This window comes from Pan paniscus, chromosome X (genome assembly GCF_029289425.2).
Source record: "Pan paniscus chromosome X, NHGRI_mPanPan1-v2.0_pri, whole genome shotgun sequence".
In the NCBI taxonomy this organism is placed as follows: domain Eukaryota; kingdom Metazoa; phylum Chordata; class Mammalia; order Primates; family Hominidae; genus Pan; species Pan paniscus.
The window spans coordinates 25,298,465-25,313,774 of record NC_073272.2 but is presented as its reverse complement, the minus strand read 5'-3'; the positions used below and the strand labels follow the sequence as shown (position 1 = coordinate 25,313,774).

The following is a 15,310-nucleotide window of genomic DNA, read 5'->3' as shown; positions in this document are numbered from 1 at the left end:
TCCCTTCATGATAAAAACCCTCAAAATACCGGGGATGGAAGAAACATGCATCAACATAATAAAAACAATATATGACAGACCCACAGCTTGTATCATCCTGAATGGCGAAAACCTGAAAGCCTTTTCTCTAAGATCTGGAATACCTCAACGATGTGCACTGTCACCACTCTTATTCAAAATAGTACTAGAAGTACTAGCTAGAGCAGATGAGAGAAACATATAAAAGGCATCCAAATTGGAAAGAAGTCAAATTATCCTTTTTTGTAGATGATATGATTTCATATTTGGAAAAACCTTAAGACTACACAAGAAAACTATTAATACTGATAAACAATTTCAGTAATGTTGCAGGATACAAAATCAACATGCAAATTCAGTAGCATTTCTGTACGCCAACATGAACAATGTGAAAAAGAAATTAAAAAGTAATCTCATTTACAATAGCCACCCATAAAATTAAATAGCTAGAAATTAACTTAACCAAAAAAGTAAAAGATCTCTATAATGAAAACTAGAAAACATTGATGAAAGTAATTGAAGAGGACACCAAAAATGGGAAAATATTTAATATTCATGGGTTGTAAGAATCAATATTGTTAAAATGTCCATAATATCTAAAGCAATCTACAGATTCAGTGCAATCCATATCAAAATAACCATGACATTCTTCACAGAAATAGAAACAATCCTAAAATTTATATGGAACCACAAAAGACCCAGAATAGCCAAAGCTATTCTATGCAAAAAGAACAAAACTGGAGGAATCACATTACCTGACTTCAAATTATGCTAGAGAGTTACAGTAACCAAAACAGCATAGTGCTGATATAAAAACAGACACATTGAATAGAAACAGACACATGGACCAATGGAACAGAACAGAGAACACAGAAACAAATCCATGCACCTACAATGAACTCATTTTCAACAAAGGTGCCGAGAGCATACACTGAGGAAAAGACAGTCTCTTCAATAAATGGTGCTGGGAAAACTGGATATGCATATGCAAAAGAATGAAACTAGACCCCTCTCTCTCCCACCATATATAAAAATCAAATAAAAATGGATTAAAGGCTTAAATCAAGACCTCAAACTATGAAGCTCCTACAAGAAAACATTGGGGAAAATCTCCAGGACATTGGTCTGGGCAAAAATTTCTTGAGTAATACCCCATAAGCACAGTCAACCAAAGCTAAAATGGACAAATGAGATCACATCAAATTCAAAAGCTTCTGCACAGCAAAGGATACAATCCACAAAGTGAAGAGACAACCCACAGAATGGGACAAAATATTTGCAACTACCCATGTGATGAGGGATTAATAACCAGAATATACAAGCAGTTCAAACAACTCTGTAGGAAAAAAGTCTAATAATCCAATCAAAACACGGGAAAAAAATTTGAATAGACATTTCTCAAAAGAAGACATACAGATGGCAAACAGGCATATGAAAAGGGGCTCAACATCATTGATCATCAGAGAAACGCAAATCAAAACTACAAGGAGATATCATCTCACCTCAGTTAAAATAACTTTTATTTAAAAGACGGGCAATAAGAAATGCTGGTGAGGATGTGGAAAAAAAGGGAACCCTTGTACACTCTTGGTGGGAATGTAAATAAGTACAACTTCTATGGAGAACAGTTTGGAGATTCCTCAAAAAACTAAAAATGGAGCTACCATATGACCCAGGTATCCCATTGCTGGGTATATACCCAAAAGAATGGAAATCAGTATATTGAAGAGGTATCTACATTTCTATGTTTATTGCAGCTCTGTTCACAATAGGCAAGATTTGGAAGCAACCTGAGCATCTACCAACAGATGAATGGATAAACAATTTGTGGTCCATATACATGATGGAGTACTATTCATCTATTAAAAATGAAATTCAATCATTTGCAACAACATGGATGGAACTGGAGATCATTATGTTAAGTGAAATAAGCCAGGCATAGAAGGACAAACATCACATATTCTTACTTTTTTGTGAGATCTAAAAATCAAAGCAATTAAACTCATGGAAATAGAGAGTAGAAGGATGGTTATTAGAGCCTGAGAAAGGTAGTGGGGGGCTGGGAGGAGATGGGGATGGTTAACAGGTACAGAAAGTAGAAAGAATGAGTAAAACCTACTATTTGATAGCACAACCAGGTGACTATAGTCAATAATAACTTAATTGTACATTTTAAGTTACTTAAAGAGTGTAATTGGATTGTTTGTACCTCAAAGCAAAAATGCTTTAGGGAATGGATACTCAGTTCTTGATAATTTGCGTATTTTTTATTATATTCCTGTATCAAAACGTCTCATGAAACCCATAAATATATATATAGCAACTACATACCCACAAAAATAAAAACAAATATTTTAAAAAATTTTGACCAGGCAGGTTCCTTTAAGAGGCTCATTATATCCTGTGGAATAGATACAAAAGAAATGCTGAGGGACCAGAGTAGATGACAATCTTTGGTAACTCAGTATTGGGCTCAGAAATGTTCTTAGAGATATACTTTTTGGTAAATAATCCTGAGGCCTCGGAACTCCAAGGGCTTCATTTTACCTTCACACTAATCTTTGTAGGAAACAAAATTTAGGGATTTAAGGGTTCGTGTCTTTCTCTGGATGCTTATTTGACATTTAGAGTCCCAGACATTTGGAATTGCATCTCTTCCCTATCTTACTATCTTTCCCTACAAGCAGACCCTGAGGCTAAGACACGAGTACAAGTGCAGTCAGCCCTCTATATCCATGGGTTACACATCAGTAGATTTGACCAACTGTAGATCAAAAATATTCAGAAAAATGGGATAATTGTGTCTCTATTGAATATTTACAGATTTTTTCCCTTGTCTTTATTCCCCAAACAAGACAGTATAACTACTTACATAGCATTTGCATTGTATTGGGTATTATACGTAATATAGAGATAATTTAAAGTACACAAGAAGATGTGCATAGGTTATATGGAAAAACAACACTATTTTATATAAGGGACTTGAGCATCTGTGGATTTTGGTATCTGTGGAGAAGTCCTGAAACCAATCCGTCATGGATAGCAAGGGGCAACTGTAATTAATTTGGAAATTGATCCCAGGAAACACTGACAGGAGAGTGGGGAAGTGAACTGGGGAAGGGAGGGGAGGGAGGGGTGGGAAAAGAGGAAGGGAAGGGAGGACACAGGGAGGGGACAGGAGGAGACAGGAGGGGAAAGTGGAAGGGGAAGGGGAAGGAGAGGGAGAAGGGGAAGGGAAGGGAGTGTTATCAAGCCAGTTAGCATCACGGGTAACTGGAGCATGATTCCACTAGGAATACTGGGAGCCAGCGTGGAATAAGTGTTTCAGGGCTATCCCTCTCAGTCATAGGTTGAGGGCTGCTCCTGAGTGTATCAACTCCCTGCTGTTTCTAGCATGTTGCGGGTGGCAAAGTGGGCTCTGGTAGCCACAGCAAACCCTCAGGTGGAGAGCTGCAGGTGCTGGCAGCTGGCAGTCAGCCAGCTTACAATGGTAAGGCCTGAGGTTAAATGGGCAGTCTCTGACATGCCTGCCACACTTCCTCTTTCATAGGAAATTGTAATATTAAAGTACTTGTCTGTGTGGGAACAAAAGCAATTCCAGTGTTTCCTTGCTTGGAAATGAGGGCTGGGTTATAAAACACAAAAGTATATTTTGTAACAAATGGCAATAAAGTGTACACCATTGAGCAGATGACCACTGTGGGTGAAGCTCAGTCTTACTAGGGGCATCTGAGAGATAATATAAAACATCCTTCAGAGTTATTCCATCCAAAGGGCAAGGAAGCTAGGGATTTTATCCTCCAATTCTATCATTTCTGGCTGAGAACTACTCCTGGGGTAAGTAACTCCCGGCACTTCCTGTCTGCCCTCATATGAGAAAGCCCTCAGGTGGAAAGCTGCAGGTGCTGGCAGTGGGAGGCAGTAGGCATGTCCAGGAATGGTGCGAGCCATTGGTGATAGGGTCAGGCTGCTATATGCTACATGTGGTGTGACCTGGACAGCAGTTATGAACAGTCATCCCTGTGCAGACCGAGACGGGAGGTAACCTCTTTGTCTGATATGTGGTGAGCAGCAGGGCCTAAGACCTGAGCTCTGATGACATCCATGGTTGAGCTCTCACAGAGACTGCATCAGGAGGGTAACAGAGAAGTGCAGAGCCCATGTGGAGTACCCTTTAGAAACCTGACTTTGGGAAGGTGTGACAGAGGGATTGGAAAGTCACAACACTTTATTATGGTCTACTTTTGTGTCCTGGGCAATCCAGGTTCCCATAGAATTTTAGTGCTAGAAGGAGCACTGGGCATCAACCTCCCCCATACAGAATCCTGCTGCTGCTTCTCCATCTGCTTGCTGTGGGGGCTGTGAGTGTAGCTCCATCTATTCTGTTACTGGATGCCGAATGAGCCTGGGGCTGGGTCAGGGATTTGGGATGGTGTAAGAGCTATTAAGATTTCTCACATAGTAGAGCATCTGCAACACAATTAGACCTTTTACACTGCCAAGATTCACTCCCTCCTACATTTCTACTGCATGTTGGTGTGCTAAAAATACTTTCCCAGCCTCTTTCATATATTCTAGTCAGTATCTTCTTCATATGCTTGTTAATTGCTGCTGCAAATTGGTTCATAAACCTGTTTTGTTCATCCATCCAGGGAAATTTAGTCATCACCACCATCGACTTCCATAGTATGTTTGAATCTGAGGATCCAAGGGAAGTTGAATGTTACTGTGAAATACAGAGGCAAAAATATTGTGCAGGAACTTTGATCAAAGCTCAGTAGCTTAGCTGTCCTAGCTTTTCTGTTCAGCTAGGCTATCAATGCTGGATAAATTATTGAGCCAAACTAAAAAAAGAAAATCCTTACTTATTTCATGCTTATGTTTCCATTTATATTATGTATAATATTTTATTAGGAGAGCACAATTGTTTCCTTTAATGAGATTTACAATTTTTCTTCCATTTCAGTATGTGATTTTATTTTGTCTATGGAAAAATGTTCTTTCCCACACTTCCCCAGAAAAATACAGGTATCATTTTTATAATGATAATTATAATGCTAATTCTACAAAAATAGTATTTGATAAACTTTGCTGGGAACCTTTTTGTTTCATTCATTAATCAGTTAATTCCATCAAATATGTACATTGTGCTCCTACTAATGCCTATCAGTGTACTCAACGCTGGAGATACAACTCTGAACAAAATAGACATGGGCCACATCCTCATGGAGATATGGGATGAGAGGGCAGCTGCAACACCTGTGTAGCAAATGCAGCCCGTGTAACTCCTTGAGAAATTTACATGATAGAGAAGGCAGCTGGTTGAGCTCTAATCTCAGCTCTGTTTTGTCAGTCCTTGCTTCATTCCCTGCATTTCCTGTTATCCTTCCGTCTAGAAGGGATTTTTCTGGGCTACCTCTTCTTTCTCGTGGTTGGGTTCCCCTGGTGCTGATTCTTGTCACAGAGCCAGCTCTTTAAGGTTGTGGAAGGAATGTCACCTTGTTTTTTCTCTTAAATTGTCCTTATATATTTAGAAATCCAAAATGATTTACAGCAATGGTTCATACCCTACAATCCTGGGACTGAATGGCTGAATCTCAGGAGCATAGGAACAAAGAATGGGTGAATCCCTCAGATTCAGACCTTTATTTGCCTTAAGCATTTGGGAATTATGCATTCAAGAAACGCTCTCTTTTTCTCAAATTTTATCTGGTGTGTGAGCAGGTGGGTGAAAGCCTGGTAGGTGTCCCGGGCTCGAAAATGCTGTGAAGAATTCTAACAGCTCCTGCCTGAACCTTCTGACAGTGAAGCTGATTTGCACCTGAGCCTGCAGTTTTGTGACTGTGAGCCATATTAAGTATGTGCTTATTTAATTGCCCTCTTTGCACACGGCTCCTTTCTGTACTTTTGAATTTGATCTGTTCCCTGCAGAACAGACTTGACTATTTTTAACTGGTTGGCATTCAACACACTGTTGTTTCCCTTTAAATTTGTTGGTGGGGTAAATTAATTTAGAAAAGCTGTGGAGATAAACATTTAAAGGAGGCTTGTTCAGGACATGCTAGACTCGATTCACCGTCTTTCCATGCTGCTGTTCATGCAAATAAATTGCTTTTAGTCACATTCCTGAGTTTGCCTCTCTCATGTCAGGATATTGTTCAGTATAGATGCTGCAAAATGGAGAATTTTTCCATTATTTGTTCAGAGGAGTGACAGAAAGATACATGTTCACAGCAAAGAATAAGTTGAATTTAAAGAACGTATTAAGAATAAAATGGCCTGGAACTGTGATCGAGAAAAGGAAAACATTCACTAGATGGGCAGACTGTATACTCATAGTAGTATAATTAATTTACTAGTCATTCATATTATCTCAGATTGATTAATCATGAAAAGGGACTTAACAGAATAATTCAGAGTGCTCTATTTACAGGACAAAAAAAGGGGACAAATTTGCCAATTAAAGTGTTGCTTTAAATATTAGTGTTTCTTCTCAAAGATTTCTTTTTCAAGGAGGAGATGTTTGAGACCAAGAACCTAAATAAAATAAATATGAAATGGTGCTTCATGCTATCACGCTCCTGGGTGGTTGGTGTATCTGCTTCAAATTAAGGATTTGGTGTCATGGAAACAGCTTGTTCATTTGGAAAGCTGCTGCCACTCTGTGGGAAGGCAAAGGACCAGTATGTGCAAGTGTGTATGTGTTTAACATTCCCTATCAGCCCTCAGCAAAACAAATACCCATTCCTGCCAGAAAGTATAGAATTACATGGGAGGGTTAGACTTTTACTTTTGGCATCAGAGTTTTAGAACAGAGCACATCAATCATCTGGAGAATAACGTTAGAATGAAGATTCTGATTCTATGGATTTGGAGTGAGGGCTGAGATTCTGTATTTCTTAGGAGCTCCCAGATGATGCCTATGCTCTTTGTCTAGAGATCATACTTGGAAAACCACTGCTCTAAAGTTGTTAACAATTTGGCTGAACATTAGAATCACCTTCCTCTTTGGCTAGTGTGAATTAATGTTTGGTCAACATTTTAAAAGAGTTTTAGTTTAAACCACTGCTTTTTCTGATTTCTATGTCAATTTTAACTTTTGTCAAGAGCTAAGATATCTTGGCAAATAAAAGAAGGTAAAAACTGCACATGTTTAGTATACTGCTCTAAATCGGGCATTGCTTGTAGACTACCAAATTACACTAAAGTGTGAAGACCTGGAGGGAAAACAGTTTGAAGTCTCCTGCTCTTATGTGGAACCAAGAAGCCTTATAGGAGATTAATCTGCTAAGAGCTGTGACTCTTTGGCACCATATCCGATTGAGAGCGCCCACTGTAGTGGGTTGAATAGTGCCCTACAGAATATCACATCCACCCGGAGTTTCAGAATGTGACCTTATTTGAAACTAGAATCTTTGCAGTTGTAACTAGTTAAGATGAGGTCATACTGCATTAGTGTGGGCCCTAAATCCAAAGACTGGTGTCTTCATATGGGAGTGGACACACAGACACAGAAGGAAGAAGGCCATATACAGTGAGGGCAGAGGTTTGAGTGATGGTGCTATATCTCAAGCTTTTCTAAGGATTGCAAGATACACTAGAAACTAATAAGTGGTAAGGAAGAATTCTTCTCTAGAACCTTCATAGGAAGCCTGGTCCTACTGATCCCTTGGCTTTAGGCTTCTGGACTTTAGAACTGTAAGAGAATACATTTCTGTTGTTTTAAGCCACCAAGTTCATAATACTTTGTTATGGTAGTCCTAAAAAACTAATATACCCACCATAACATACTGAGCTGCACTGAAATCTGGTCTCATCAAGGTTGAATAAAATATGCTTCTCTTTCCTTGGGATGGACAAATATTTTATTTCCTAAGGGAAGTGTGTAATTTTTATTCTATGAAGCCATAAATTTAAATCCCTGAATAAATTCAGGGACCATCTATTATCCTGTGATTATGAATAGTTGGTGTTTAAGTACATGGTTCCATTCACAGCTCTGAAATAATAATGAAGTAGTCGATCTTTCATTCAGTTTTCTTCAGCATCCTTAGGTTATACTTGAAGAGCTCTGTAGTAGTTGTGAAACTGATTTCCTGTGTATATTAGTCCATTCTTGCATTGCTATAAAGAAATACCTGAGACTGGGTAATTTATAAGGAAAGGAAGTTTAACGGGCTCACAGTTCTGCAGGCTATACAGGAGGCATAGTGGCTTCTGCTTCTGGGGAGGCCTCAGGAAACTTACAATCATGGTGGAAGGTAAAGGGGAAACAGGCACATCTTACATGACTGAATTAGGAGCAGAATACAATCATGCCTTCCCAGCAGTCCCCCCAAAGTCTTACCTTATTTCATCATTAACTCAAAAGTCCAAAGTCCAAAATCTCATCTGAGACAAGGCAAGTCCCTTCCACCTATGAGGCTGTAAAATCAAAAGCCAGTTAGTTACTTCCAAGATACAACGGGATTATAGGCATTGGGTAAATACTTCCATTCCAAAAGGGAGAAATTGGCCAAAAGAAAAGGGCTCCAGTCCCCATGCAAGTCCAAAACCCAGCAGGGCAGTCATTAAATCTTAAAGCTCCAAAATAAAATTCTTTGACTCCATGTCTCGCATCCAGGGCACACTGGTGTGAGGGGTGGGCTCCCAAGATCTTGGGCAGCTCCACCTCTGTGGTTTTTCAGGCTTCAGCCTCTGCAGCTGCTCACACAGGCTGTCGTTGAGTACCTGTAGCCTTTCCAGGTGCAGGGTACAAGCTGCTGGTTGATATACCTTTCTTGGGTCTGGAGGACAATGGCCCTCTTCTCACAGCCCCACTAGGGAATGCCCCAGTGGGGACTCTGTGTGGGGTCTCCAACCTCACATTTCCCCTCTGCACTGCCCTAGTAGATGTTCTCCATGAGGGCTGGGCTCCTGCAGCAGGCCTCTGCCTCAACATCCAGGCTTTTCCATACATCCTCTGAAATCTAGGCAGAGGCTGCCAACCCTCAACTCTTGTGCTCTATGCACCTGCAGGCTTAACACTACTTGGAAGCCTCCAAGGCTTATGGCTTACACCCTCTGGAGCAGTGCCCTGAGCTGTAGCTGGGCCCCTTTGAGCCATGGGTGGAGGTGGAGCAGCTGGGATGTAGGGAGCAGTGTCTGGAGGCTGTCTGGGACAGTGGGGCCCTGGGCCTGTTCCACGAAACCGTTCTTCCATCTTAGGCTTTTGGGTCTGTGATGGGAGGGCCGCCTTAAAGATCTCTATGCCTTCAAGGCCTTTTCCCCATTGTCTTGGCTATCAGCACTTTGCCTTCCTTTTAGTTATGCAAATTTCAGCAGCCAGCTTGCATTCCTCCCCTGAAAATGGGTTCTTCTTTTCTACCACATGGCCAGGCTGCACATTTTCCAAACTTTTATGCTCTCCTTCCCTTTTAAATATAAGTTCCAGTTTCAGGTCATTTCTTTGCTCATGCATATGAGCATAGGCTGTTAGAAGCAGACAGACTACTTCCTGAACACTTTGCTGCTTAAAAATTTCTTCTGCCAGATACCCTAAATCATCACTCTCAAGTTCAAAGTTCCACAGATCCCTAGAGCTGGGGCACAATGCCTCCAAGTTCTTTGCTAAAGAATAACAAAAGTGATCTTTGCTCCAGTTCCCAATAAGTTCTTCATCTTCATCTGAGACCTCATCAGCCTGGCCATCTCTGTCCATATCATTATTAGCATTTTGACCACAACTATTCAATAAGTTTCTAGGAAGTTCCAAATTTTCCCTCATCTTCCTGTCTTCTTCTGTGCCTCTTCCAGTTTCTCCCCATTACCCAGTTCCAAAGCTGCTTTCACATTTTCAGGTATCTTTATATCGATGCCCCACTCCTTGGTACCAATTTTCTATATTAGTCCATTCTTGCATTGCTATAAAGAAATACCTGAGACTGGGTTATTTGTAAAGAAAAGAGGTTTAATTGGCTCATGATTCTGCAGGTTGTACAGGAAGCATAGCAGCTTCTGCTTCTGAGGAGGCCTCATGAAACTTATAATCATGGCAGGAGGCAAACGGGAAGCAGGCACATCTTACATGGCCAGAGTAGGAGCAAGAGAGGGGGAAGGTGCCACATACTTTTAAACAACCAGATCTCATGAGAATTCATTATTGCTATGATAGCACCAAGGGGGATGGTGTTAAATCATGAGAAACTGCCCTCATGATCCAATCACCTCCCACCAGGCCCCACCTTCAGCATTGGGGATTACATTTCAACATGAGATTGGGGTGAGGACACAGATTTAAACCATATCATTGTGATTCACCATAACTCTGTAGATGCTTATTGGATCAAGGTAAAGTGTTTGATTTCCTGGTAAAACAGTTAACTTTGTGTTAGTTCTTGGCCATAGACTGCTCATTTAACCCTGGCTAGAGTCCTTGAAAAGGTTGATCAGAATTGAAATTGAGTAAAGATGTCTGGATCAAGTTCAACATTCTAACTGACCAAATATTTCAAGGACAGAGCCTTCTAAAAAGTGAGTCAATAGGTGTCTACTTCTTGTGCAAAGGACAGGATGCTGCTGCTGCTGCTGTGAATGATGGTTAACGTAATAGGTATTTTTGGGTCAGCAGTTTCACTCTTCATCAGCATTAATTCATAGTTTGGAAAATGGAATTGTGTTCCAGGTTTGATCTCAATCTTTGCTAGATTTGTAGGCACAATTGAGATGGCTTTGAAATGTATTAAGTTAATTATTAATGCAGCTGCTTTGATTTTGAGGATGAAATTAATTTCATGGATTTTTATCATTGTCTCAGATATAGCTTTGGGAGTTCTGGGGAGATATTGAAAATATTGCTTATTAATTTAAGTCTTAGAATCCTACGTCAAACCTGACAAATTTGATCAGGGTTTTGTGGCAATTCCTAGTCAGGTGTAAGCAACTTAACCTACAGGGTACTTGTGTCAGTGCGTATTTGCTATTGTGATTTACATTCTAATAGAGGTTATGAAAAAAGATCTTGGGAGTTATTGTCTTTACGGCAAGATACCGTGCTCTCAAGAAAATAGTTTAGTAAAAGGCTTTCTGGAGTGCAATGTTAAAACAGGCCCACTCTGTATAGTAAATATTAGTTGGTAAAATATCTCAGTAGAGATGGGGGCAAGGAAATGAGATTCATGCTTTTGCAGAGTTTGAATAATGATTTTATTACCCTAAGATGAAAGAAAGAAGTGGATTTGTCTTAAAGCATTTGAGATTTGAGAGAAAAATTTAAAAAATGCTGTATCATAAGGCAGCATTTCAGTTTCTCAGAGGTTAAATCAACTTTGCAGTAGGTTTAGTTATCTAAAGAGGAATTTGGACATCCCTTTATAGTTCCCGAGCATGACGATTGGGTGTTCACATGCATGTGTGAGATGTACCACCCTCGAATCTTGTTAGACGTTGGCACATTACCCGTCTGACCTGACAAAAAAATAAAGAGGAATTTGGCAGAATACTAGTTGATTACATTAAGAAGATGACTATCACTCCGGCTGCCCATTCTGTCTTATTTGGTATCATTTATTACAGGGATGGGTGCTTCCTTAAACATCTTTCCTATTTCTTATTTTCCTTCCATCAGAAAAAAGTCCCAGGAAAGTTGCAGAGAGACCCTGAGGTACTATTGTTGCAGAACTTTCTCCTTAGTTCAGCTCACACCGGGCTCTTGTCACATGACCAGGAAACATTAGGCTCGCAGACACATAGAAGGGTGAGGAAAATGGAATTTATTGGGCAAAAAGGAAGAAGGAAAAATAACGCTCAGCAAAGTGAGAGTCCTGCTAGCAGGTTTCCTCCCTCACAGATTGAATCCCAGGTCACCACCCAGGAACAGGAGAGGCCAGACTCCTTCCCCCTGCAGATGGCACGAACCTCCTGAGACTCCACCCAATCTTCCCAGTGAGCAGGTGGGCATTATTCAGAAGGAATCAGCTGGGAAAGGGCAGGCTTCATCCGGGACCAGCAGGCCAGTTTTTCAGCCTTCAGGCTGTTTTAGGCCTGAAGGTGGGGTTTCACCAGGGACTCTTGGCTGTCTCCTGTCTATCACTATGAGCGGATGGCTTTTATTTGTCCTGTTTGTTTTCTTTAAGTTATTAGAAGGAAGAAAGGCTTAACATGTTAGGATACTCACAGAAGAGTATTTCAGTGCTCTACATATGCCTGCCTAGGAAGAGGATTAAAGTTAATGTTCACTTGAGTGCCCATCAAGTGCCAGGTTTGGTGCTGTAAGTGCACATCTCCCAGCAGCCCTCTAATGTATGGATGATGATTGCAACTTCATTTTTAGGATACTGAGACTCAGAGAAATGATGTAATTTGCCCAAGATCACACAGCAATTAAATCGGATTTAGTTAGTCTGACTCTAAAACCCAAGTTCTTTTCATTGCACCACATTACCTTTCAAAAAGTAAAATACATCAAGTGTTAAGTTCCATCTCCATGTTTCCCAGGCACTTTGACCTTCTGGGAGATGGTGGTTAAAAGGTCAGGCCTGGAGCCAGTTTGCCTGAGTTCAAACTTCACACCTGCTAATATCTGTGTGACCCTGGGAATGTTGCATACCCTCTCTGTGCCTCATTTCTTCATCTGTGTCATAGGAGCCAGGAGAAAACTGCCCCTTGGCCCCGTGAGGGTTTGCTGAAAAATCCGCTGACAAAAGGCAGATTAATAAGAGAAAAGGCAGAGAAATGTATTCATGTGCATTGAGGGAAAATCACAGAATGATTACTCCAACCCTCTAATGGGGTACAGAGGCTTATATATCATCTTGAGGCTACAGAAAGATTGTGATCTCAGAGCACGGCCAAAATAAGTTATGGTGGAAATCAGGTTACAGTGGCAAGACAGGTTATGGGAGGGGGAGAAGAGGAGGCTTAGCTAACAAAGGGAGTTTTGTTATGTAGAAGAAACCTCACTGGTAGCAGTCCTCAGAGAGCTAGTGAATGTTTCTTTCAGGCCTTGAAAGGTGTCAGACTCTCAGTTCATCTTTTGAACAAGGGAGGGCCTCAGAGACAGCCTGGCTGCATCCATGCAGATTTTCTCTACAGATACATATCTTCCCCACAAAAGAAAGCTTTTTAGCTATTCTTGTATTTCCAGCCGTTCTGATTAGCCATATTGAAGTATGTCAAGGAAATATATTTTAGAGTGAAATATTTTGGTTTCCTTCAGTATAAAGGGTAGTAATATTAGCTTCTACCCAACAGGGTTGCAGTAAATCCAGAATGAGCAGCTAGAGCAGTGCCTGACATATGGTGGAGACCAAGTTAGTATTTATCATTGAGCTTTGTGATGACACTATTTTATCAGCGGAGGAACTAACTAATTTGCCTGGAGTGGCACAGCTAGAATGGAGAAGCGCAGCTGAAATAGAGTTTGAACCCAGCCTGATAATGTACCCAGGGTTCTTTTCATTACATCTCAAGGAAAATTAGCAGGAGTCACTGAGAATTAGGGAGGACACAATGTACTCTTCAGAGACCCTGAAATGTTTGTGTTGGCTTCTCAGAGAGAAAAAAAAAAACATATAACAACCGTTCTCTGGGATATGAAAAATCCAATGCCCATAACCAGAGGGCTCTGATTTCCAGTTTCAGCTCAAGAAGCCAGTCATTAAGAAGGCCCTTACAGCTTCCTCACTCAGTGTTTTCCCTTAGAATCCTGACCCACTGTAGCCTGCACCCTTTTTCCCTCCCCCCAGGACTCCCCACCTCCAGGGCTGGCATGATCCCTAGAATTACTGTGGAGGTAGCAAAGAACTGATGATCAGCATGAAGTGGCTGTGATTTGGGTCTCCTTGCAGAGCTAAGTCTCACATTCGTTGCTGTAGTCAAAGCTTTGGGGAAGATGGCCATAGTACTGTGTGCTAAGCCACTTCTGCCTATTGTTTTTTTTTTTTTTTTTTTCTTGAGAAGGGGTCTTGCTCTGTTGCCCAGGCTGGAGTGCAGTGGCACCATATCAGCTCTCTGCAACCTCTGCCTCCTGAGTTCGAGAGATTTTTGTGCCTCAGCCTCCGAAGTAGCCGGGATTATAGATGTGCACCACCATGCCCGGCTAATTTTTGTAGTTTTATTAGAGACGGGGAGCAAGAGTCCCAGTGCACTTTGGGGTGAGATGTGTGAAGTGTCACAAGTAGCATGAGGGAGACAGATGGGAAAACTGCTGGCAGCTTTTAACTAGGGCTGCTCTTGGCTGGCTGGGCCTGGAAAACTTACTCAGGCCAGCAGGAATTCTTAGCAGCTGCTGTTTTCCTAGAGCTGGGCTATGATTAGAATGTGTCACCACCTGCTCTACCGGTCACTGACTCACCTGGCATTGTGCCGATTGCTGGATCAGAAGGAGAAATCCTTGGTTTTCCTTGGTTACTAAGCCACAGCTGGGGACTGTGGTCGGCTTCAGAAAATTTCTGACATCCCAACTCTATTATTGTAACTTAAACAATACACAAGACAAAAAACCAATACGAGACAGTTTCCATATACCTGTTTGATTAATTTGCCAGTTACTTGTTCATTATTAGTTAACAAAAGCTATAAGCATTTTTTATCTGAGGTTTCATAGCTTTCGTTTCAGATGGTAGTAATATAAAGATGAGTAAGACTTGGTACTAGCCCTTGGGGAGGGGGTCATGGTCTGACACAATACTACACTGTAACATAGGAATCCAGAACAAGAAGAACAGAAAGTCAAAAGCCCATATTATTTTGGTAGTTTATACTTCTCCACGTTATAAAAAGAAGTCACAACTCAAGCCATATCATGACTAGTGCTTCTATACGTGTTATTTATCTCATTTGAAAACAGCTTTTTAACTGTCCTAAACTCCTCACCACTCCTCCCTCCAATTTGTAAGCTCTTTCTTCAAAACCTGACTGCAACCTCACCCTGAGATATCTTCTTAGTTATGTCCCATTTGATTCTGATTCCTACATATTTCTACACATAGGACTTTTATTCCTACTTACAGGATTCCTTGGTATTCATGGTGGGCTGTTCATTTATCCTGAATGTATTTGTATTTGGGGGTATATAAAGATGTGTATTTTCATGTAAATTTTATTGAAGTAAATTTTATTTTATAACATGTAAATTTTATTTTATAACATGCATATGGAAGAGGGCACATATTATAAGTGTGCAGCTCAATTAATTTTCACAAAGTGGACATATCCATGTAACCCGGACCCAGATTAAGAAACAGACCATTCCCGGCATCCAAGAAACTCCCCTTGTGCTCCCTTCCAGTCACTACTCCCTTGAGGGTAATCA

At 40.8% G+C, this 15,310-nt stretch overlaps 1 non-coding gene across 1 annotated transcript; it reads left to right on the top strand.

The window, feature by feature from the left end:
• Positions 1-11,361: 11,361 nt before the first annotated feature.
• On the top strand, positions 11,362-11,464 carry LOC112438615 (small nucleolar RNA U13). The gene has a single exon (XR_003027017.1). It is a non-coding gene; the product is annotated as a small nucleolar RNA U13 (small nucleolar RNA).
• The last annotated feature ends 3,846 nt before the right edge of the window (positions 11,465-15,310 follow it).